General features: G+C 46.5%; 1 protein-coding gene across 1 annotated transcript in view; it reads right to left on the reverse strand.

The window, feature by feature from the left end:
- Positions 1–23,343, reverse strand: part of MGAT4C (MGAT4 family member C) — a 55,216-nt gene extending 31,873 nt beyond the window's left edge. The window contains exon 1 of the mRNA XM_085880653.1: positions 23,253–23,343. The gene's annotated coding sequence lies outside the window, so the exon portion shown is untranslated. The remainder of the gene's footprint in view (positions 1–23,252) is intronic.
- Between the last annotated feature and the right edge of the window lie 208 nt (positions 23,344–23,551).

Genomic DNA, 23,551 nt, shown 5'->3' on the forward strand with positions numbered 1-23,551 from the left:
ATATATATATATATATATATATATATATATATATATATATATATATATATATATATATATATATATATATATATATATATATATATATATATATATTGTTGCGGATTCGCGCCCGCCGGCGTGCGAACAGCCACGTAACTCGAATCGCGGCACGTCGCCCACAGGACGGACAATCCCGTCGTGACCCTCTCGGACTAACGCCGGGAACTAGTCACGGGTGGGCCTTTCGGCCTCACCACGATCGTGCCAATCAGCCCCCCGCGTGGGATAGGGTTGCTCGCCAAATTCGACCTACCTAAGTTCCCACACGGAGGGTAGACCGGGCGATCGCACCTCGCCGCAGGTCGACTTCGGACACGGGCCACTTTAAGCGACCCGTTCCGTACTATCGGGATAACCGAGCGGTGTTATCGTCAACCTCGACGGTTCGATTAATTATTGGGCGTATTTAGCCCACGACCAACCCTTTACGTGAAGTAAGATGGAGATTCAATAAAGGAAAAGACGAAGCGAAACTGGAAAAACAGTTCAACATAAAGCACATTTATTCCGCGGCAAACGGAAAGCACACATATACAATTATACACCAAAAGCAAATGTAAAAATAGAAGAAACACACAATTCTGCACAAAAAGCAAATGCAACAATGCAGATCTACTACCCACTACCGAGCACACGGCAACACTTACACAGTTTTACTTCACAGACGGCGCCAACAACACATATACTCAAAGCAAAAGAAAAAGGGACCACCCTCAACGATGAGGGGGGCAGACGGGCCTGGGGCCGAGACCGCGTCGAGCCTACCCGTCTGGTGATGAGCCGCAAAATGGCGGTGGCGCCCCGACTCCGCGGGCCTCGCTGGCACTGCCTGGAATGGAGTGGGAACGGGGCCCCCTTCTCACACTATCTCAGCGCGGGGGGAAACAGGAGGGGGTTGTTGATGCTCGGGGGAATGAGGATATCTCGCTGGCTTGGGTCCCGCGACGAGCGTCTCCACCGCGACCTCGGTCGCGTTACCGGCCTCCCCTCTCCGCAGCTCCCCGACTCTGACACGAGCGCCCTCTCGACTGCCTTCGCCGCCGCCACAACTCTCCACTCTTCTCAACTCCGTCCAACTGCGTCCAACTGCTTTCTTCTTCTCAGAAACTCTCAACTCTTTCCAACTCAACTACTCCTTTTCCCAACTCAACTGCCTTTTTGGTGAGCGAACGCGGCCCTTTATAGCCCCCGGGGCTTCGCTCCTTCACCTACGACCCTTCACCTCTGGCTGGCTCCCCATTGGACAGAGGAAAAGTGGGCGTGAATGATTTTTGATCCGCGAATCTGCATATAGCGATTATACTCCGACGCACCTGGAGGCGGGGCCAAATCGCCCCACGCTCGCTGATAGGACGGAACAGAAGTGGGCGTGAATCGTTCTTGATCCGATTTCTTCGGAAAGGCTGGTGTTTTTGCACCCACTGCTCGGTGCGCGCCCTGTACGAGTCCAGGATCGGTGTCCACAAGCGGCGCGGGAATGGCGGTGATGCGATGGTTGCGAGAGCGAGACGTGACGGCAAGGGTCGTGGCTGTTGTTGTGAAGCGGCGTTGCGGTTGGTGGTTGTTGTGTGATGGCTGTTGAGACGTGGTTGGTGGTGGTTGTGGTGGTAGTAATGGCAGCTGGTCCAAAATAAAGATAGTAAAAGAAAAACGGCTATCCTGAAGGGTCGCAGCCCGAATGAATGACATTTATTCCCTCTAAACAACGGGTTTGGGCCTAAGTACACATACACTTACAGAGATATCTCAGCTAAGGGAACTGAATGGTGGTTTGCGAATTTCGTCAACCACAACACTACCCCCTCCCCTTTTTACAGACTCGTCCCGAGTTGTCAAATTTTCGTGTGCCATCATGTGTAGTTCTCCCCTAGTACATTTTACCTACGGATCCCTGAGTGCGACATTCATGGTATTCGTGTCCCCAAAATAAATAACCTGAGGGCTGAGTAACTAACTAAACAAACCCACTCACACGGACAACTTAAATAAAATTGCCGGCGCTAAGACAGACATGCCGGGGGCGCACTCATATTTACAGTACATCTTAACCTTAACTTACAAATTTTACACTAAACCATGGCCCAGGATCAATGAACTCTGCAAAAAGAAAGCAGTTAGCAGGGAGCCAGGCTGCTCGCATGCAGTCTCTGGCTCAACAATGCAGGTGACAGGGAACGTGGCCGGCTGCTCACATGCAGTCGTAGGCCTCCCCTTTTGAAAATGAACCCAGTGAACCACAACGGTGCATGGGCTGCACAAACGCAGTCTCCTGGTGCGGCTGCCCACAAGGCAGTCCCTGCAGAACACTGAACGGGCACTGACGCAAGCAACAAAACGGTGCACGGGCTGCACAAACGCAGTGTCCGTGCCAGCTCAAGTGGCACATGCAATGAGCACAACGGATGGATGGATGGATGGATGGATGAATGGATGAATGCAAACACGGTGCACGGGCCGCCACTGCAGGCCCGTGTTGTAGCTGCCAACAGGGCAGTTCTCGCAGCTTGCAAACTGTTGCTTTCTGATCCTGGAGCACATGGCAATGAACAGGGGGGGCAAAGCAAAAATTGAACGGGGCTGGTGAACAGGGGCAGTGGGCATGGCATAGCAAAGGTGATCAGGCAAACACAGCCTGCAGAACAAGGCCGCTGCAGGCAAACACAGCCGGCAGATGAACTGGCCGGCACAGGCCTTGAAGCACAGCAGCTGCAGACAATCCGACCGGCACAGGCCTTGCAGCACAGCAGCTGCAGACAATCCGACCGGCACAGGCCTTGCAGCACAGCAGCTGCAGACGATCCAGCCGGCACAGGCCTTGCAGCAAAACAACAGCTGCCGATGAAGTGGGCCGGCCTTTGCCTTGCAGCAACGCAGCCAGCAGATGAAGCTGGCCAGCCTTTGCCGTTCAGTGGAGGTTGGTGGAGGGAGTGCGGTGGTGCTGGCCACTCGGAAGGCGGGCTCAGACCTACCTACCTGTCTCCCTCCCACCTATCGCCTTTGCCTGTCACTGTACATACCCACTCCCTTAATTTGTAAAACCCAATTTAGCCCCAACTTTTTATTTTTTTTTTTTACTTCCCCACTATAAATCGTCCCCTAACCCCCTGTACTGTCCTTGTTCGGCTAACCTATCCTGTCACCTTGCCTACTCCCAACCCCTACCTTCCCTTCCCGGAGGGGAATAAGGGAGAGCTAGCGTCCTGTGTCGAGGCCCAACGAAGCCTCAGAATGGCCTCCCCAGAGTTCAGCGATCTATAACAAAGTGGGTCCAGTGGCCCACAACGAGAGCGAGGGGATGGATGGTGCGGAGGGGTACACTTCCTAATCTACCCTAACCATTAACCTGTTAAACTACCCCGGGGCTTTCAACAAGCACCTCTCGCTTAAACTATAGGTTCTAACAACCCAGATTCCCGTCGCCTGTGTTGGTGTCCTCACAATTTCGGGCCTCGCCCCCCAATTTTCTCTCCGTGCCCTCACACGGTCTCATGGCTGGGACGCGTGGCTCCCTTTGGCAGGCACGACCCTCTGCCGAATCTCCCGCTATGGCACCCCCGGGCACTACACTGCCTCCGAGCCTACCAGCTCCCTAACACCAGGGAGTGCCCCCCATGGCACCTCCCCTGAAACGCACACGTGGCAGGCTGGCTTCCCAGGCCCCTTTCCGAGGGTCACCCATGCCCACAACACTGCCCACGTGGCTAATGGCGCCCCGGGCCCCCGCACCAAGCAGGCGCACCCGTGCCCACTACGCTATCCCGGCCCCCCATGGGCCCTTGGCCTACCACGGCCGACTAGCCTGGTGCCCGGGGTACCCACTCAGCGATACTCACCTTTCGCAGCCACGCTCCAAGCCCGTCAACAGGGCTCCTGCACCCCTCCAAACGGGTTTCGAGCCTACATTCACACCAACAACAAAACGACCTCCATTTTTCAATTTAACTAACCCCCTAACTCACTCTACACTGACCCCAGGGTCCCTTGGGCGGGAGTCACTCCTCCCCCCCAATCACTCATCGCACCATGCATTCCAGACTCGCTCCATTCACACAGACCTGCTGGCCTCACTCACTCACGCAGCACATGCTTCCACTTCACTCACCAACTCTTCAACACACACACCACTGAACTCTGCCATCCTTCTAACTACCTCCCCTAACTAACTCGTGCTCCCACGTCGTCCCTTATACTATAGCACGTTCCATTTAACACTACGTAGCTAAGCTACGTCCCCGCTACACACTCACAAGTCTGTCCATGTCCTCAGATGTCCCAAAAATAATTTCCCATCCTAAATCTGGCTACAATCCCTCTAACTCATCCATTCCACGGACTCCATGAGGACTTACCCCTGCCCCATGAAGTCGGTCTAACTAAGCTAACCCTTCCCCCTAACTAGTTTCCATCCTGTGCCCTGGTAAGGGGGTCTTCCACCCCTTGCCCGGGAATCCTGTGCACCCGAAAGTGAGGCTTGCTTTTTTTTTCTTTTTTTTTTTTTTTTACATGCGCAGCACCAGCGCGGTAACTCACAGCTCGAGCACTTTGCACCTGCCCGTGACGTCATGCAGCTGCACGTGTACCTCGTCCCTTCTTGGACGGTACCATCCGGCAGGGATACCCCTCCTGCCGGATTCCAACCCCACGTGCAGCCATGGCGTCACCGTGCGCATAAAAAAACACAAGCCCCACGTCTCGAGGGGTTCCCCACGCGAACACATGTGCTCTGCCCGTTGGAGCGCAACACACACGCGCCCGCGTGGAGAACCCGTCCGGTCCAAATCCGAAATCCTGCCTAAACTTTGTCCGTCCGCGGGATCGGCAAATCCACCGCGTGCGTTTCCGGACCGGGACTTCACTCTCGCAAGCGAGCACGTGGGGGCCTCGTGCGTTGCACAGCACGGACCTCAGGCTCGCTGCTGGGTGAACCCGGCACGGTGCGCAAAACATCTACAGCCGCTACTCGGCTTTCTTTCCTCTGTCGCAGTCTCCGTCGCCATTCTAACCACGCACACTTGCGTGTTACGACGCTAACACACCTCACCATTAAACTCACACTGGGAGATGCGGCTGCATGTTCACACATGCCGACCGACATCTCCCTTACACACAGCGACCTTGCACATGCTGTCTCTCTCACACTCGGCCGCTCACTCACGCATGCCATTACCCTTGCACACGTGGCTCCACTCACTCGCGGCCTTTCACTCACTCGTGCCATTTTCCTCACACAAACCATACCACTCACACACGCGGGGGCACTCGCCCGCGGTTCCTCACTCATACTGGCCGTTTCACTCACACACACAACGACGCTCACACACGGTGCCTCATCCACACACGGCATGCTGGGAAGCACGATCTTCGGCACACTTTCCACCACACCACTCACACACGGGGTCGCTTCCACACACGGGGAGGCACTCACACCTGGCACCACACACACCGGGACAACCACACTGGGGATTCGAGTCCCCACAAGGGTCTCCGGGGCCTCTATACCCCCCAAGCTCTCCGTGCACCTGTCCACAGCACCCGTCCCCTCAACAACCTCACAAAGCACGACCGAACCCACCTGGTCGTGACTCGCCTCAAGGGGGCATACTCCCTCCCCTCGTTCCTGGAGGAGGCTATCCCGCTGCTCGCACCGGGTCCCTGCACGGTCCGCCAGCTCACCCCCATTATCCTCCACCACCTCCATGTGTGTGTGTGTGTGCGTCTCTATCCCCGTCTTCATCGTGTAGTCTTCCCTCTATCGTTCCCATTTCCCGTGTCTCTGCCAACTCAGTCACCTCTTCACCCTTTACCTCCCTTGTCTCAACTATTATTTCCGTCTCTTCCCTTGTTATCTCCCTCGTGCACGTCTCCGTCACCCCAATTAGTTTTTCCCTCTCGGTTACCGTCACTTTTTCCGTCACGACCCTCGCCCAACACGTCCGCCGAATTATTTTTTCCTTACCCGCCTCCACCGCGGGCCCGACAGCCGTTGCACTCCCTCCCAGCTCGTTCGCTCCCACACGTGGAGTCGCCATTTTAAGCTCCCCGGTTACTGCCTTCATGCCCGCCTGCAGGCTTCGGCCCATGTTCTGCGTCTCACCCCGCAGCTCTTTCATTTCTTGCTTCATGTTTGTTTCCATTTCGTTCATTTGTTGTGTATTCGCATCCATTTTTTCGTTCATGCCTTTTATTTCGTTTTTCATTTCATTTGTGTTTGCATCCATCCTCGCTGTCATTGCCGCCAGCATGGCGCATAGCTGGGCCATGTCGGGTGCGCTTGGGTGAGCCGATTCGGCAAGGATCGGGGGGTTTTGGTGGAGAGGGGGAGGGGAGGTGTCATACACCGCGGCCGCCGCCGCACCTATTTCGGGCTCTGGGTTCAGTTGGGGGAGTTCGTGTTCCTGCACAACCAACATTTCCTGCACGGGGTTTTCATCCTGGACCATGGATCCTACATTACTACACATATACATTTCTAATACCCCCGGCTCCCGCTTGCCTTGAGACGCCATCTTATTTCTCGTAAAGGGTTAATTTGAATCGCTCGTAATTTGGAGGGAATTGGGGGTCGCTCCTCTCACCCCTGGACCGATTCCCGTGAATTTAGCTGGAGACAGGAGAGCCCGTTGTCCCGTTCTCCGACACCAGTGTCGCGAGGAGGGGGATGACTTTGTATCCCACTCCTGACACCAGTGTTGCGGATTCGCGCCCGCCGGCGTGCGAGCGGCCACGTAACTCGAATCGCGGCACGTCGCCCACCGGACGGACAATCCCGTCGTGACCCTCTCGGACTAACGCCGGGAACTAGTCACGGGTGGGCCTTTCGGCCTCACCACGATCGTGCCAATCGGCCCCCGGCATGGGATAGGGTTGCTCGCCAAATTCGACCTACCTAAGTACCCACACGGAGGGTAGACCGGGCGATCGCACCTCGCCGCAGGTCGACTTCGGACACGGGCCACTTTAAGCGACCCGTTCCGTACTATCGGGATAACCGAGCGGTGTTATCGTCAACCTCGACGGTTCGATTAATTATTGGGCGTATTTAGCCCACGACCAACCCTTTACGTGAAGTAATATGGAGATTCAATAAAGGAAAAGACGAAGAGAAACGGGAAAAACAGTTCAACATAAAGCACATTTATTCCGCGGCAAACGGAAAGCACACATATACAATTATACACCAAAAGCAAATGTAAAAATAGAAGAAACACACAATTCTGCACAAAAAGCAAATGCAACAATGCAGATCTACTACCGACTACCGAGCACACGGCAACACTTATACAGTTTTACTTCACAGACGGCGCCGACAACACATATACTCAAAGCAAAAGAAAAAGGGACCACCCTCAACGATGAGGGGGGCAGACGGGCCTAGGGCCGAGACCGCGTCGAGCCTACCCGTCTGGTGATGAGCCGCAAAATGGCGGTGGCGCCCCGACTCCGCGGGCCTCGCTGGCACTGCCTGGAATGGGGTGGGAACGGGGCCCCCTTCTCACACTATCTCAGCGCGGGGGGAAACAGGAGGGGGTTGTTGATGCTCGGGGGAATGAGGATATCTCGCTGGCTTGGGTCCCGCGACGAGCGTCTCCACCGCGACCTCGGTCGCGTTACCGGCCTCCCCTCTCCGCAGCTCCCCGACTCTGACACGAGCGCCCTCTCGACTGCCTTCGCCGCCGCCACAACTCTCCACTCTTCTCAACTCCGTCCAACTGCGTCCAACTGCTTTCTTCTTCTCAGAAACTCTCAACTCTTTCCAACTCAACTACTCCTTTTCCCAACTCAACTGCCTTTTTGGTGAGCGAACGCGGCCCTTTATAGCCCCCGGGGCTTCGCTCCTTCACCTTCGACCCTTCACCTCTGGCTGGCTCCCCATTGGACAGAGGAAACGTGGGCGTGAATGATTTTTGATCCGCGAATCTGCATATAGCGATTATACTCCGACGCACCTGGAGGCGGGGCCAAATCACCCCACGCTCGCTGATAGGACGGAACAGAAGTGGGCGTGAATCGTTCTTGATCCGATTTCTTCGGAAAGGCTGGTGTTTTTGCACCCACTGCTCGGTGCGCGCTCTGTACGAGTCCAGGATCGGTGTCCACAAGCGGCGCGGGAATGGCGGTGATACGATGGTTGCGAGAGCGAGACGTGACGGCAAGGGTCGTGGCTGTTGTTGTGAAGCGGCGTTGCGGTTGGTGGTTGTTGTGTCATGGCTGTTGAGACGTGGTTGGTGGTGGTTGTGGTGGTAGTAATGGCGGCTGGTCCAAAATAAAGATAGTAAAAGAAAAACGGCTATCCTGAAGGGTCGCAGCCCGAATGAATGACATTTATTCCCTCTAAACAACGGGTTTGGGCCTAACTACACATATACTTACAGAGATATCTCAGCTAAGGGACCTGAATGGTGGTTTGCGAATTTCGTCAACCACAACAATATATATATATATATATATATATATATATATATATATATATATATATATATATATATATATATATATATATATATATATATATATATATATATATATATATATATATATATATATATATATATATATATATATACACACACACACACTGTAGACTTGTTATAATGGACTTCAGGGGACCGCTCAAAAAAGTCCAGTATAAAGAAAGTCCATTATATGGAGGTGCTGTCATTTAATGACCCAAAATAACCAAAAACAAGTGAACATACAGAATTGCTTTCTCAAATTTACTCTCTGCTGTCTGCTTTCTCAAATTCAGCAGTTCTGAAAAGGATTTTGCCTTTTCCACGAGAAGAGGACCGTTATGAGGTATTCCTTTCGCTCGTATCTGCGTATACCATTTCAATAGCGCCTCATCAAGTTCGCCGTGTGCAGCAGTGCGGATCTTTTTCTTTTTGTTCGTCACATTCTTTTCAAAAGCTTCTTTAACTTTATCTTTATTCGAAACTGTTTGTTTTGACAAGGCGAAGTCAAGACATACCTTTGCCTGCTTCTGTCCGGCTTCTACCTTTTCTATTATCTCCACTTTCTTTGATAGGTCGATCGCTTTTCTTTTCCCCATTACTGAATCACGATGCACAGTGAAGGGAATGTACATATGCTGTGGCTGCCCGAGAGAGTCTGGACCCAACCTCGAAGCAGGCCCTTGTATACAAAATGTACGAGCGATCATCAACCGATCAATAGGTTAGACTGGTTGACATTTGGGAATCCCCAGTTTATCTTTCGCGTACACGCTGAGGGATTTCCCAGTTTCTCTTTGCGGACAGCTGAGTGCATTCGGCTGTTTAAATGCAAATAATTGCCCGATATGATCGTTTTTGTTGACGAAATCTCGCTCGAAGTCCATTATAAGGAGAGTTTTTTGTACATAAAGTATATTGAATGATCACAGAATTCGTGAAAAAGTCCATTATATATATATATATATATATATATATATATATATATATATATATATATATATATATATATATATATATATATATCCATACATACATTCATATACATATATATACATATATATATATATATATATATATATATATATATATATATATATATATATATATATATATATATATATATATATATATATCCATACATACATTCATATACATATATATACATATATATATATATATATATATATATATATATATATATATATATATATATATATATATATATATATATATATATACATACATACATATATGCAAAGACTAATGAGGCAGCTGAATGACCCATCAGAATTCGACAGGTGGACATGGCAGAGAAATCTCGAGATCCAGAGGAATCGCCATATTAAAGTACAAGGCAAGATCAGAAGGATGCATCGTTATTCCCTCGTGCTCCAGGCAGACCATACCACATCAACAGAAGAGAATGCCAAGGATATACAAAGATTTTGTTACATTCTAATTATTTGATAAAGAATGAATACAATTGAGATTTAATGCAAGAAGGTGAAATGTTGAATTGAATGTTGTGAATTTGTTTTGGGAAATTTGGAAGGTCAAGTCGCTCATGTGACTGAACAGTAAACTCATGTACAGTCTTCCTATTCAAATGCGGGAGGGATGTCATGATAATGGTTTGTATTGTGTTTGGATACTTTTGAATCCAGGTAACTCCACTGTACTGTCACGATGCTGTGAAACAACAACAACAACAACAACAACAACAACAGGAAGAGGAGGTTCAAAGATGGCTGATTAAAATGAGCACCACGAGCGATAGTGGCAATCCATAATCAACGCTAGTTTCTGTGTTTCTTGGTCTCGACGACGTGACAGTGGCGATCATGATCGATACTAAATCGAAATGCTGGGTAAATAAATAACCATACTTACCCTCAGGTTCTCACACTCTTCCGCAGCTGTTCTGTACATTTTCTTCTTTTCCATTTGATTGGAATTATCTCTAATCTTCGTGGGGATCGCGTCGGCTTTCAATCACTTCAATTTACTCATCCCAAACTGGGAACACAGGCCAATGTTGTTCAGTACGGATCATCTTCAAAATGGGCGCTACAAATGACGCCTGAAGCAGTTGGGCCACGCCACTTTCACCTGGTCAGTTTTACCTTGGCTGTCCATATTTTCCTTACAGATGGATATTGTGGGAATAGATGCATGCTCACACTATCTGTGGATGTATTGCTACAACCAGCAACAATATATCCAGATGGCATTCTCAGTAATGTTCAGAATGTATGAAAGCCACACGTAAACATAAGTCCTGAAGCAAAAGTATTCTGGAAATGACGTAGCAGGTCACGTGATATATGACGTATTCACATCGCCGTTTGGGAGAGGGGTGGGGCTATTTGAGCAGACCAGGACAACAAAAAACATTAAAATGTTCGTTTCAAGATTTAAAAAAAATACGACTAAGTGTTCAGTGAAGCCATTTCTATTAATTGAGCCAAACATTATTATTTTCTGATTCTGTGGACATTTAAGTGATGTTAGGAGGAGAACAGGATTGCATGATACAGGACCTGCAATGCTTGCAGTGTGAGGCTTTGTGTCTGGACCCCCATTTCCAGCAGCCCCCCTACCAGTTCCTACATGCATCTCGAAACCACTGCGGGGTGATGTTCCTGGGCGGGCAGCTCATCACGACGGTCGGTTTACATCACTTGCAAGTTGATGCAAGGAGATTTGCATACACATGAACGTCTCATATACCTATTGTATAATTGTGTCTCAACACTTCCCAGGTGAGATCATAATGGGAAGTTTCATAAATTTTTCTCGATTTTATCCCTCCAATAAATTAACGCTTTCATGAAAGAATCTCGTACAACCAAACCAGCTAGGCCCTGAAGGTAATCACGGCACTGCAAAAGTAAATTTTTGTTTAGTTGATGGGTGTATACTTTCCAATGTATAATTTTAAATGGAAATTTAATATCAGGAAATACTAGAATCCATCAATTGGGGATACTTCGAACACTTATTGCCAATCAAATTCCTAGCAAAGCTGAACATGGTGGTGAGGTTTGCAAACACTGATATTGGGGACCTGCTGGAGCTGCACCTTGTAATGTAACATCATCACCTAAACCACCTGCACAGGGAATCTATATTAATATTTCGGCACGCCCTTTCTTTGTTCCACCATCAGATTTTTGTTACTGCATGAAATGAAACAAGATTTGGCACATATAATGATATTATTGTCTTCCTGAAGAGGCCCCTCAAAATTCGTTTTGATGCATTTTCACAAACTCCAACGGATTCCATTCAAATTCGGTACGATTATGGCTTTTGGTCCAACTTAGGTCATTGGCAATAAAAAAATTTCCATAACACTTCCGATATTCGAAAAAAATCGATAAATCGATGTCCCTTATGGGATTTTCCATTCAAATCCACTCAAGTTTAAGGCCTACGGGGGACGCAAATTTCCACTTTGCCCCGGGCGCTGTTTACCTCCACTACGCCAAGCTGTTAGGGTTAGGGTTTGGGTTAGTGTTAGGGTTAGGGTTAGCTACCCTAACACTAACCCTAACAGCCAACCCTAACAGCTAACCCTAACCGCTAACCCCTATTCAGGAAATTTGCAAGAAAGCCCAGGCAACACCGGGCTTTATTGCTAGCCTGAGCAACGCCGGGCATTACTACTAGTAAAGAATATATTTCATTGTTTTAGTTTAAATGACAATCAAAGTTACCCCATATTTGAACAGCTAATTGTTTTTGGCCCCATTCAATGGCAAACATGTGCAGGAGTGACAATGAACACTCCAACGGGTATATAATTAAAGATTTGCGACATTTCTAGCATGGTGATGAGTGATGAGCCATTGGTTCTTACTGAGGACGATTAAGTAGAGCTGCAGCTCACTTCCGTGGAACAAAAAGGCTCTTCTTCTTTCTTCCCTTGTGGCACTCGGAGCTTTCAGTGGTTGATCTTATCCTACCTATCCTTTGTCAGTGCACATCCCTGATGAACTCCAGTAACAACTGGAAACAAGTCAGAGATGGTAACACCACATCTCACAGCATGCTCAGTACCAGAATATAGTTCAGACATTGATCAGTTTTGGTGGCACCTATGAAGACCAAGAATCCTCCAGAGGGAATCCCGATTCACTGAATGTAACACTTTACAGAGATCAACATAGGCTGCAAAGAGCCCCTGCCGAAAGTCTCGTCTGTGTTCGGTGAGGATCCGAAGAGCAAGGATATGGTCAATCGTTGACCTCTTTGGTGTAAAGCCTGACTTCTCTGGACGCTGATGCTCACGCAGATGGTGGCGAATCCAATCAATAATTATCCGAGCAAAGATCTTGCCCGGCACTGAGAGCAGCGTAACCGCTCTATAGTTGTTGTAGTCCTGGCGATCATCCTTCCCTTTCCAGAGAGGGACAACAAGGCCCTTCTTCCAGTCATTTGGGATGATGCCTGTGTTCCAGGCAGAGCACAGAATTTCATGCAATGACACAAGTACAGCATTTCCACCAGCCTTGAGAAGTTTAGCATGGATGCCACATATCCCAGGAACTTTACCCCATTTGAACCGGTTCACCACAGCCTGTGTTTCCACAAGCGATGGTAGATCACAGTTGATTGGAGGGTCAGCAATGGGGAAAGTAACACCCTGACATCTAACTTGACACAGCTGGTGAATCAGCCTGCTACAGCCGCTCAAAGTAACCGGCCCAGCAGGGCTTTACTTCGGACTCCGCTGTCAAGAGGCAACCACCCTCTGCTCTAACTGCCGAACACCGAGGGACAGGCTTGGAGGAATGGAATGCGTGAATTCCCTTGTAAGCAGGATGAGAATCACTTCGCCACAGGTGATGCTCGACCCCTCACGGATTCCTTGCACATAGGTCTCCTTGTTCACCCTGAGCACATGTATAGTTTTACACCTCAGCGACCTGAACAGCTCAGTTCTGCCATTCAGATCAATGGTATCCAGTTTCCTTTGAGAGACAAATTTCTTCTTCGCCCCCTGGTGAGTTCCAAGACATCCACCAACAACATCAAGGATGGTGGTCTTGAAGGCACTCCACAACTCTTGAGGATTCACCAAAGCACCCAAGCCTCCCAAATCCCCACTTAGCCTTTTGGCAAACTCCTCAGCTGCCCTCTCATCCTTGAGCTTGTCAACATCCAGCCAAGGCTGAGATGGTATCACTCTTCCGGATTTAAGCTGCAACTTCAGTTGATGCAACAAGTCTGTGGTCGGTATTGAGGAACATAGCACTCCGTTAGACCCTGCAGTTCTGGATCATCCTCCAGTGACCATCAACAAGCACATGGTCAATCTCCTTTGCCACACCACCTATGATGAAATACCAAGTTCAGCAATGAGCCTGTGGGTGCTGAAACCATGAACCAGCCACCTTAAGCCATGACTTCTTGCAAAGTCAAGGAACTTAGAGCTATTCTGGTTCACAGTACCAGACCCATGGGGACCAAGACATGTCTCATAACCATCCCTATCAGTTCCAGTTGATGCATTGAAATCCCCCAAGACTGGAAGAGTATCTTGCCTGGGGCACTGATCAATCACAGACTCAAGCGTGGCATAGAATGTACCCACCCACCATGATTTTGCCACAATCCAGTCTCCAAACCTAAGAGAGTGCTGCAATACCGATGTCCAAACGCTTGAGCTCAGATTATAACAGAGACAGGTGATCATCCTCTCTTAGGGATATGACATTCCAGGCACCCACCCACAGGGACTGCCTCAGGTTAACTCAAGGACACCACCGTATGGTAGACAACAACTCAGCTCCACCCCGACACACACTTCCACAATGTAACCCGGCAAGGTTATCCCGTGGTTTTCCTCCTTTCATCAAAGAGTGGGGGTCCCGAAGGCTTTGCCCCAATCCCGTCATTCGGTGAGCTGCCCTGCAGAGGGCAGCTGCATTGGAGGTACTCCCACGGAGTGGGTTTTCAGATATTTTTGATTTTAGTATGTTTTGAGGAATGAAGAGTTTATGGTGGCTGGAGTGCAAATCCTGCCACCAACCTCTGAATAAAAAAGTAACCCAACTGCAGGAGGACGTTTGCAGACACAGTTGGGCACTACATATGGATGGCTGTTGGCTCACAAGGAGCTCTTCCGCCCTTCGACAGGTTTTATTTTTAACCCTGCCGGGTGTCCATATCATACACCCTCCTCACCAGAAAACTTGGTGGGGAGATGGTTTAGTCGCCGACATCCTGACCATGAAACAGGTTAGTACAGGTTTACATGATAGCTGTAGCAAGTCACAGATGTGATGTGGCCTGACCTGACAAAAAGGGAAAGTGCGCTCCCCCCCAACCACCCGTTGCCCCCCTTTGTCCCATCCCTCCCTTCCTCGTGTGTGTAGGGAAGGGTGGGGGTGGGATGAGGTGGGGGGTCAAGGGTGGGGGTGCACATGGGGCAGGGGGATGATGGGGATTATGGGCACGGTCTGTGTGGGTGGAGTCAATTTGTGGAATTTGTTATTTTTTTAATTTATCATCTTTGCCTTTTGTTATTCCTGTGAATAAAATGAACCCGTGATTCAAATCATATAATTTGAAAGTCCAAGGAACTGTATCTATTACATCAACGATTTTCAAAGTTCATTTGTCCATTGTTCCGTATAACCTTTTTCAAAGTGTGATTTCACCGATATATTCTTACTATATCCCCAACTTTGAACTTAGGCTTTCTCAGTTTAATCTTTTTTTCATATTCTCGTTTTGTAAATGTTTCTGATGGTTTTCATTTTGTCGAAGAATGACCTGTATTGTTGTAATTAACTACAATGTCCTGAATTAAAGATGCCCATTGTTGAGAACCTAGTTGAGTGAATTTTTTATATAGTCTCTCTTTCAAGGTGCAATTAAAACGTTCAATAACAACCGCTTTTCCTTTATTAAAGGTGCTGTATAATATAATGCCATTATCTTTAAGAAAATTCATAAATGTTTTGTTGTGGAACTCTGTTCCCTCATCACTCCACAATTTATTAAGTTTTCTCTTGTTTTTATGAAATATCTGTTGGAAGGCAAATATAAGAGTATTACCACTTCTTTTTCAAAGGAACAACCCATGCATATCTACTCCTGAAACCAATAACGGTTAAAGCATACCTGTAGCCCTTATCATTATTGAGTTCAATCAAGTCAGCGGTCCAGATGTAATCAACTTCTTTGGAATAAACCTTCCTTCTTTTAAACTTTGTGATTATTGCTTAATGTAATTCATCAGCTAATTGCTCTTCAATCTTAATGACATTATTAAAGCCTATAAGTTTTTTGAATTTACAAGTCCAAGTTTAAATTTATCACTGATCATTGTCTTCTTCTTCTTCTTCTTCTTCTTCTTCATTCGGCTGCTCCCGTTAGGGGTCGCCACAGCGGATCATCCATGTGATCCGCATTGTGATTTGGCACAGGTTTTACGCCAGATGCCCTTCCTGACGCAACCCTGGTCGCCTCTTACGACACAGGGATATGGTACACCTATTTTAACCGGGGTATACACCGGCCCAGTACACTGGTACTCACTTTGCCGACCTCGGAAGGATGACAGGCTGAGTCAACCCCCTGGTGTATTAATTCAGTGGCCCAACGGGGCTTGAACTCAGGACCTTTTGGATCCCAAGCCGCTGCCCTAACCACTGCGCCAACACCAGGCTTTATCAAGTCAGCGGTCACTGATCATTGTCTTCATGATAAACCCATCAACTTTATCTCTCAATGTTGGATTTTGTATCAACGACAAATTATACACCATTTCTCGATCTGCTTTGTGTTTTTCTTCCAACGTCGTGCTATTTCCATAATCAATATCGTGCTTCATACACACTTCATCAACTCTGTTTTTAGGTTTAGACCAAGGTTTACGATTGTTAGCTTCATCTAATCTTTTATCCAAGTTTGTGCCTGGACCAGAGAAAGAATATCCTGGTAGATGTAATCCCCCTGGTATTCCAGTTGTTGGAAATTTACTTCATGATAAAAACTTTTGCATATCTCCCCCTTTTTTATGCTTAGAGATGAATCGGCACTTTTTAGAGCCACACACTAAACATATCCCTTTTTGATAAACTCTATTATTTTTACTTTTAACTTTTGAGATGTTTTTAGAATTAGTTTTCTTTTTACATTTGAGACAATAACTCATTTATTTATGAGAAATATTAACAGGCTTACTTGAACAAAATACTTGTTTTGATTTTTCTATCATCATTTGTAATATAGCCCTTAATACCAAAAGCACTTTTAGAATAATTTTCAGTTTTTCATCTCTCATTTATTTAGGATTAAAATCAACTGTGAAAGTTATATCTATGTCTTTTTCCCTTCCTTATAGCAACCACCTGATTAAAATATTCATCATTCAACTTATTTAATTTTGAGGTTTTTTTTCTTCTTCACCCAAAAGACTCATTTTAATCTTCATATCTAACCTTGAAAATTCTTCATCTAATTTTCTCATATTTAGCTCGCTTGTTCGAAGAACAGAGAGCTATAGTGATACCCCCGGCGTGAGCGTGAGCGTGAAAATGTTAGTTTTTGGTGCAAGTTATGTTTTCCTTTCTAATGTTTTTCTCCACCACACTATTTTTTATACGCCCGATATATATATATATATATATATATATATATATATATATATATATATATATATATAAATATATACATATATATATACATATATACATATATACATATATATACATATATACATATATATATATATATATATATATATATATATATATACATATATACATATATATACATATATATATATATATATTGGGGCGTATTATGTGATACCGGTCGTCCGTCCATCTGTCTGTCTGTCTGTCTGTCCATCCGTCCGTCCATCCGTTCCTGTCCGCACTCCAACATGACATACGTTCGTCATCTAAAGTGGTTGCCATGGCAACCATGATGCTGTTTTCCATACGTTCCTGTCCGCACTCTAACTCCGAAAGTTTTCAACTTTCACGTTTCATATTTGGTACGTAGGTACAGACTGTGGAGATGGTGTGTCGTGACATGTGTTCATCATCTAAAGTGGTTGCCATGGCAACCAGGATGCTGTTTTCCACGTAGTAGCACAACTCTGTATATACCTTCTTGTTCGGGCGTATATTGTGCTCACTTGCGCTCTTGTTACTGATTACAAAATACAAATACATATATTGCTTGAAAATTATTTGGATCAGACTTCACTGCAATGCTTTATAAAAAATATTAATTATTAGACGAGTCTTTTAAAAATGATAAATGTATAAACAGGCAAGCATTGGTTGGCTTTGACACCAACTCTGGTTTCTTTCACTTCTACTTCACATAGCACCTTATCAACCATAAAGGTTGTATAAACATCTGTTCCCTCATTTAAGGCTGTTGCCTTTTCAAAATATTCATCATTAAACTTTTCTAATTTCAAAGTCTTCTCTTCTTCACCCAAAACACTCGATTTAATCATTATATCAAACTTTGAAAATTCTTGGTTTAATTTCTCAAACCTTTCCAAAATTCCTTCTCTGTTTAATATTTTAACGTGTTCCTTTTCATCTTTCTCATCAACATCCCTTTCGACCCTTGAACCACCTCCCCATAGAATATCATACATATATTCATCTGGATTTCTCGATATTCCGGTGTCCAAAATAAAAAAAATTACAACAGAAAACCAATAAAAATTTCTTCTGAATTTCGTAAAGAGCTTTGTATTTTATCAACTTTGAAACCTTTTTATTATTTAACATCTTAGTTAAATTCAAACTTGTTGGTTTATTAACATCAATATAAAGCCAATCTTTTATTGAAAACACCCCATTCTTATGTTGTAAAACATATTGGCGTGGCTGTGGCAGTTCAGGTTAATTCCCCCAACCCAATTGTCATGGATGGAGGTTAACACCGACAAGGCCAGATCGCCGAGCGGTTTTCCTTGGAGGCGGACAAGTGATCCTCAGAGATTATAGCACGTGCGGGACGGTTAATGGTTCGGACATACCAAGACGGTCGCACAATGGCTTTATACTCTAACCCACAACAGGTACAAGCAACTTAAATAAATGAAGATTTTTTTTTAAATGAAAATCAAATATTTACAATGGTCATAATTCAAGTGCAATAATAAAAGCAGAATGTGAGGTAAATTCAATCTAAATTCTTATTGGAGGTGCCTCTGCACTCAGATAAAAAAAACGGACAAGGGGAAAAAGAATAAATAAAATTGAAATCCTCCCTTTCTCCCGGTACTTAGCTTCGGGTCCAGAAATGATCTTTTCGGACTTGACAATCGAACCGCGTCATCTCTCGCAGTGGGAAACACACAGAAGGCAATTCTCCTGGAAATCTATCTTCTGTGAAATTTTTTTTAATCTCAAGCCAAAGAGTTAAACATTGGTAATATTACGATGAACAATTTCATCTCTTGCAAAGAGTGTAACTGGCTTTCTTCTGTGGTGTCCCCCAACCTCAAAGCTTGCTCCATTGCTTGTGGAAGTCATTAGTATAACAATCCACCTCGTCTATGAGTGGTATCAAAATGATATGCTCAGCCAAGAACATTGAGAGAGGTTTGTCATTTCATCTCTTCTCAACAAAGATACTGTTGCGGTTTTCGGAACCACATGCCTCCAACAGATAGTGGTCCCAAGAAAGTTATTCCATTGATATATGTGTAGATAGTCCCTTCCCTTTTGTCTCGCAGGACAACAGAGACGTGCGTTGCGCGGATCTCATAGCTAGGTTTGCTTACACCATCTCTTCTTCATTTCATTTCCAACGTCATTTCTACTCTTCTTTTCTGATTATTCCTGAGGTAAATCTGAGCCACGTGCACCCTTCGCTGGGAGATGGGTCCTCAGAAAAGGGCCAGCAGGCATTACACCCACAACCCTCTGTAGAAAACACAGCCTGCCAAACCCACATGCAGCGGTAATTTCCACCCAATGGACAGGAAACACCCTCAACATGACGCCCACGCTGCAAGGAACGTGTACCGAGGCTGATAATAGAAAGGCAACCCCACGCCATGTTGCACGGGATGCGAGTGTGCAAGGCGCAAGCGGCATGTTCCTTTCAACCCATTTCTGGACTAATTATAATCGATCGGGTTTTGCCCCGTGCACACGATAGCAGAATCGGGCGAGCGCTCGCCACGTGCGTAATGGCGGATCGGAATGGAAGATGTTGTTCGGAACATGCTCTCAAAGGCATATCTGTGCGACGCTCGCGACACTTTGTTATCATACAGAGCGGGGCAAGAATGGACACATCTTACTGTCTGTGCATGGGTTTGCCATAACATCTTACTTTCTCACCTCTACGGCCAGCGAAGCTGCGATCGGGCGGAGACATGTTGTACAGCTTGGGACACGGTGGCCCACACGAAGCGGGCACGTTGACCAGCGCTGGACGGGGCGCCCGAGCGGGTGTGCGGGACCGACGCCACTCTCGGCCGGTCGTCAGAGCATGGTCCGGGGGTTTTGCAAGGCGATTCATGGTGCGCAGTTCGGTGTGGGCGATTCGTATCATGTCGTGAGGTCGGAGCAAGACATTTTTTTATGGCTCGGGGTAACATTGCCGGAAGTGGAATGCTGCGGTTTCTGGCCATCGCGGCCGGGCCGCACAGGGGGGTCGGGGACAATCAGAGCGCCCGATTCAGGTGACGAAACAGAGTTTCAGGGTGGCCCCCCGCCCCGCACCGCAGGGCCAATAAAGGTCTAAGCAGATCCTCCTTCTCCCTCTCTGCCCTGCCTCACCTCCCGCTCAAGCTGGACCTCGACTCCGCCTTCTGTTGTCATCGCTGGACTCCTCCTCCTCTTCTCCACACACACGACGCTGACTCCGCCTACCCACCTGGTCCCGCCTACCACTCTGTGCACTCGCACTCGATAACAAAATTATCCGTGTGCGACGGCCTACAATTCCGGGGAGTGTGGTGGGAGCCCAAATTGGTCCCCCCCTCCCTCGTGGATAACAAATCACTTTGTAAAAATATACCAAAAACATATTTATACTTTATCATTATGGGGTAGATCAGTGACAAAATATTTCAACTTAATCCATTTTAAATTCAAGCTGTAACACAACATGTGGCAAAAGTCGAGGGGTGTGAATACATTCTTAAGGCACTGTGCAAGCACATTACATATAGGGCGGTTGTGTCACTGCAAACTCACACATGCAATTCTGACAACTCAACAAAAAAGCCTCAGCCTCCCCCTCCAAACTTTTCCCCATCTTTGCTCTCCCCCCCTACCCCCAACCCCGAGTCCTCTCCTTAAGACATCGATCTCCTCCCTATACCCAAGCTTTCAAAGTCCCCACCCCCAGCAAAAGTACCCAACACCACCCCCTCCAAATCTGTCCCATCTTTACTCTCACCCTCCCCCCTCATAAAATCAAACGGGCATTCCCACATCGAAACAGCGGCATATGTAACGTTTTCTGCTCTCCTATTATATCATGCCATCACCAACTTCAAAGAAATTCGTCACAATTGTAAGAGAAAATAGTCAGAAATAATAGCACATGTGTGTAACCTCTGCAGCAAAAGCGCTGCTTGAGAAAAAGGTTCTAAAAGATGATTCTTGAAGGGTTCCTCAATTGGTAGTCGTATATAAATTGTGCGTGGAGTCAGGCGAACTGTCCAATCAATGGGTGGAATTCGCACGCACAGCTCATTTTTATATAGATTTTATAATAACCTCCATTTTTCATAAAAGCCTGGTGTTGGCTTAGTGGTTAGGGTGGCTGGCTTGGGATCCTGGGGTCCTGAGTTTGAGCGCTGTTTTCCACTGAATTAACACCAGGGGGTTGACTCAGCCTGTCATTCTTCCGAGGTTGGCAAAATGAGTACCAGTGTACTGGTCCCGGTGTATGCTCCGATTAGAGTAGGTGTACCAGATGCCTGTGTGTCGTAAGAGGTGACCAGGGTTGGCGTCAGGAAGGGCATCCAGCCATAAAACATTTCCTCAAGAAGGGAACCATGATTGTATGGAGCCCGCAAAAAGCTAAGCCCTGCTCAGCAGGGAAAAATGGCTATAAAAAGGCTGTTTTTTTTTCTTCCATTTTTCATTATGATTACGAGTTTGCAAGATTATACAAAGCCTTGCCTTTGAAGCATCTTAACAATAAACACGGAGAGTATAAGTGCATGATAATGTACAGAAACCCGGCTTACAGACAGATTCAATAACCAACAACGAGTAAACTCCAACGCACAGACATGCTCAAATAATGAGTCTCAAGAGCATGTAAAGTGAAGTGGAAATTGACATTTTTTTTCAGCCTTTATTATGATGCTCACAATCATTTCTTGTATCACATGATCATGTGATGTATACTATATCCTGCAGGAGGCTGAACTTGTTCAGCTGTCTGTGTACATGGAATGAAATATGAAGCAGGTCAAGAGTTGGGCCCTATAGTCTCCATAGTGTAAACATCCCATTTTTCTTACTCTTGTAATTTGTAAATATACATTTGGGAGATGGTTTGAAATCAGTGGTGCAGCTGAGAACTTCTCTGATCGAGGAGCACTTCGGTGGCTATAGACAGCCGAGGAGAGACCTAATGAGACTATTCGGTCAAACTCGACGTAATGAGCAGGCTCTCACTTCAGGATTTATGCAGAAGAATCTCGATAAAGAACAATGATTCAAATAAAATAATGAATGGAACCTTGGGGGTGGACAATCCTGTTTGTACCAAACAAATTTAAGCTGAATGAAATGAACAGTCAAATGTAGTGTTTTATTTAATTTTGGAGGATGGGGGTGGAGGCAGGGGGAAGGTGATGTTTTATAAGAGGACATGGTGTTCTTAGGCTTTCCCCCATTTTTAAATTCTCACCTTATAACTTATAAAAGGTTTACAAGACAATTTATGAAGGTAAACAGACACTTTGGCTCAACAGCCCTCTGTCATATCCACATCGTATCATTTATTTACCCAAATCAATCTCCACATTTACTTAGTGCACTTCACACTTCTACTTGCACAAGGACATTAGATTAGTAGGTCTGCTGGACATCCCCAGTTTTATTCTACGAGAGCGAGGCTCATGGAAGAGCAAGGCAAAATTGACAGTGGGGTTGCGGGGCAACAATTGGGCTTGACCAGCAAGGTGATAAATCAAGAGGAATGGCACAGAGAGAGAAGGAGAAGGAGAAGGAGAAGGAGAAGGAGAAGGAGAAGGAGAAGGAGAAGGAGAAGGAGAAGGAGAAGGAGAAGGAGAAGGAGAAGGAGAAGGAGAAGGAGAAGGAGAAGGAGAAGGAGAAGGAGAAGGAGAAGGAGAAGGAGAAGGAGAAGGAGAAGGAGAAGGAGAAGGAGAAGGAGAAGGAGAAGGAGAAGGAGAAGGAGAAGGAGAAGGAGAAGGAGGAAGCACTGAAATCAATGAGAGATGGGTTAGGAAGGGTTAATGGTTGAAAATATAGATAATGGATCAGGATGAGAAATCAGATGAGATGAGATGGCAGTACACTGCTGATTGAAGCCTTTGGGAGAAGAGTGAGACAGAGCAGCTTCTGGAAGGCAGTTGAACAAATGGGAGAAAAAAAACCAAAAAACAACAAAAGAGTTGAGGTGTGCAGTTATCCTGCATTTTGGAAGTTTAACTTGGAGGGGGTTACTGGAAAACGTGTGCATCCTGGAGTTGCTGCTCTCTCATTCCTCTGATCCTTCCCAGCAAGAGCTAAAACAGAGGAGAGGTAGTGAATAACAGAGGCAACTTACCCATCAGCAATGTGAGAACAGGTATTGTGAATTAGCCTCACGAGCAAACTGTCCGTCCTGCAGGCGATCGTGTTGCAAGCATGCAACAGGTTCTTCTGACGTATACCTTTATGTGGGCGCTGTACAGGAACTGACAGTTCTGTAAACACAAAAAAACACAGGGTTATGTGCATAAGCAAAAACATACCGACTGCTTATAATTCAAAACACCTCACTGCACTGGAAAATTTGAGGACAGGAATACTGTATGGTATTGTAAATGGTGGAGAATTGTTATACCCTCCCCCACCAAGAGGCGG

The sequence above is a fragment of the Eptatretus burgeri genome, chromosome 5 (genome assembly GCF_056783735.1).
Source record: "Eptatretus burgeri isolate ZD-2024b chromosome 5, Ebu_testis_v1, whole genome shotgun sequence".
NCBI lineage: Eukaryota > Metazoa > Chordata > Myxini > Myxiniformes > Myxinidae > Eptatretus > Eptatretus burgeri.